We start from the raw sequence: 3174 nt of genomic DNA, 5'->3' as shown, positions 1-3174 counted from the left end.
GTGGCATCTCCTCTGGTCCCCAGGTCCAGCCTTCCTTCCATCATTCCTGGTCCCTCCCCATTTCTGCATTCCTTAGCTCCCCTCATGGTGTCCCCAACACCCCATAGTACCCTTAGTGCCTGTCCTCACCAAAACCTGGAATAAATTGATATCTCTCTTCATCTATATTAAGAAGATGAAGGAGTAACTTACTTTGGGTGGCAGGCTTTTCCCCTCCTCTTTCAGAAATGGAAGGTCATTACCAAGGAGAGCCCTTGAAATATGTTGCAAAGGCACCACCTCTGAAGACTCCTAGTCAGATTGGGTTGTCACCAAAGTCACTGCTGTTGTCCATTCACTGAGGTATGAGAGGTAGATTCTCAATCTGAGTAGGGGACCAGCAGCATCAGTGTCACCTAGGAATTATTAGCGGTGTAGGACCTCAGCCCCACCCCAGACCTACAGAGTCAGAATCAGATTTAACAAAGCCCAGAGACTCCTTCCACTATTCTTGCCTGGAGAATCCCCATGGACAGAGGAGCCTGGTGGGCTATAGTCTATGCAGTCACAAAGAGTCGGACATGACTGAGCGACTAAGGACAGCACAGCACAGAGAATCCCTGTATACCCCACAGGCTTCTGACTCACTGACCTAGGACAGCCAAAACGTAGGCTTTCTAGTGAGTGATTATAAATGCAAGAAATTCACCTAAGAGTTTGCTTATTAAATGCATTGCTTGTTTTAGAAGAAACTGGACTGAGGAAAAAAGAGCAAATAAAAGTCAGGTATTGACATAAATAATTGCTGTTTTGGGGCACAACCATGGACCTCATATCTACCCAGTGCACCATGTGAATATAAACCGTTCATTGACTGATATATTAGAATAGGGAGCCAGACAAGAGCAGATAAAAAGTCTCGTGCTTAGATTTCTTCTTCAGATTCCCTTGAAAAGCTACTCATATCAGTGCACTTAAGTCTCCAAATGGCTTTTGCAAACCAGATAAGCTTAGTGTTTTGGGTTCACATATTGGCCAGCTTTGCTAAGAGACTGCCAAAAACATCGATGTTGTCTAAACAACTGTTATTTTAGTTTAAGGATACAATCTAGGTTTAAAAGCCAACATGTAACTCACTTTAATACTGTTAAAAGCTCAGAGGAGAGAGCTGTTATACTCCCAATCTCCTTTTTATATGCTACAGTAGTTCAGACACCTGGAAGAATAACAGTGCTGTTTCCTTCTGTGAGTTTAGGCTTAAATTGTGGAGAGCCTCCAAGAGTTTCACATTTGGTACTTTTAGAATGTTTTCCCCTCACTCTGGGTTCTTCGTGAACAGAGAGATTCATGAAGAGATTTTTCCGTGAGGAGGCAGTGTGGGGATTTCCCTGGTGGTCCAGTGGCTAAGACTCTGCATTCCCAATGCAGGGAGCCTGGGTTCAATCCCTGGTCAGGGAACTAGATCCCACATGCCACAGCTAAGAGCCAGCACAACCAAATAAATACATGAATATTTGTAAGAAAGGAGGCAGCATGATGTAATAGTTTAAAATGTGGGTTGTAGCTCCTGGGCATATACCTGGAGAAGAACATGCTCTGGAAGGATGCAAGCATCCCAGTGCTCATTGTAGCACTGTTTACAAGAGTCAAGATGCAGAAATAGCCTAGCTGTCCTTTGACAGAAGAATGGATAAAGAAGACGTGGTGTCTATGTACAGTGGAAGAGTAGTCATTAAAAAGAATGAGATAATGCCATTTGCAGCAACATGCTATTATTGAATGAAGCGAAGTGAAGTGAAGTCACTCAGTCACGTCCAACTCTTTGCAACCCCATGGACGGTAGCCTACCAGGCTCTGCGGTCTATGGGATTTTCCAGACAAGAATACTGGAGTGGGTTGCCATTTCCTTCTCCAGGGGATCTTCCCTGGGTCTCCTGCATTGCAGACAGACGCTTTACCTTCTGAGCCAGAATGAAGTGTCAGATAAAGAAAGAGAAATATCAAATGTGGAATCTAAAAAAAAATACAAATGAACTTATTTACAAAATAGAAACAAATTTGCACTCTTAAAGAAAGAACTTATGGTTACCAGAGGGGAAGTGTTGGGGGAAGGGATAGTTAGGGAGTTTGGGATTGATATGTACACACTGCTGTATTTAAAATAGATAATCAACAATGATCTACTTGTATAGCACAGGGAACTCTGCCAGTATTCTGTAACAACATAGTTGGGAAAAGAATTTAAAAATGAATCAGTTCAGTTCAGTTCAGTTGCTCAGTTGCATCCGACTCTTTACGACCCCATGGACAGCAGCATGGCAGGCTTCCCTGTCCGTTACCAACTGCCGGAGCTTGCTCAAACGCATGTCCATCGAGTTGGTGAAGCCATCCAACCACCTCACTTCTGCCATCTCCTTCTCCTCCTGCTTTCAGTCTTTCCCAGCATTAGGGTCTTTTCCAGTGAATCAGTTCTTCGCATCAGGTGGCCAAAGTATTGGCGCTTCAGTTTCAGCATCAGTCCTTCCAGTGAATGTTCAGGACTGATTTCCTTTAAGAATAGATACATGTATATGTATAACTGAGTCACTCTGTCTACAGTTGAAACTACCACAACATCGTTCGTCAGCTTTACTCCAATATGCAAATAAAAGTTTCTTAAAAACGTGTGGGCTGCAGGACCTGACCACCTGGCTTCAGACATAACCATTACCACCTCTGAAAGGTGGGAAAATAACCTCTTACCTTTATGGGCTGCCGTGATCATGGCGTTAATAGGCGTGAAGGCGCAGAAGAATGGCTGGCATGCCCTAAGCGCTGGATAGGCACAGGCTATTGCTGTGTGCATGTGGCACTGTCTGCAGAACCTAGAGATCTGGCTCACCTTCTTAATCTTACACATGAGAACATGGGGCCCTAGAGAGGTTCAGGATCTGTCTGCTGCACGTCCTGAGCTGGGGACCCTTCCTTGTCCTCCTGGGGGCAGCTTTGTGCTGGGTCAGGCCCCACATGCTCCATTTCACACACATACGCTCCGGGGCTCAGGTAAGGGTCAATGGTGAGAAGAGAATCAGAGACTGATTCAGGTCCTGACTTTTCTCTGTACATTAGTGTCTCCCCTCACTCCTGCTCCCAAAGTTATTTTCACCTTTTCACCCCTGACCAGGCACATATAGTCTAGAGTGTTGCTGGAAAGTG

At 44.8% G+C, this 3174-nt stretch overlaps 1 non-coding gene across 1 annotated transcript; it reads left to right on the top strand.

Moving 5' to 3' along the window:
* Positions 1 to 1364: 1364 nt before the first annotated feature.
* TRNAG-CCC (transfer RNA glycine (anticodon CCC)) lies at positions 1365 to 1437 on the top strand. Its single transcript has one exon. It is a non-coding gene; the product is annotated as a tRNA-Gly (tRNA).
* Positions 1438 to 3174: the final 1737 nt, after the last annotated feature.

The sequence above is a fragment of the Ovis canadensis genome, chromosome 2 (assembly GCF_042477335.2).
Source record: "Ovis canadensis isolate MfBH-ARS-UI-01 breed Bighorn chromosome 2, ARS-UI_OviCan_v2, whole genome shotgun sequence".
Taxonomy (NCBI): domain Eukaryota; kingdom Metazoa; phylum Chordata; class Mammalia; order Artiodactyla; family Bovidae; genus Ovis; species Ovis canadensis.
Note: the sequence above shows the minus strand (reverse complement) of the source record. Positions and strands in the feature narration are given on the sequence as shown.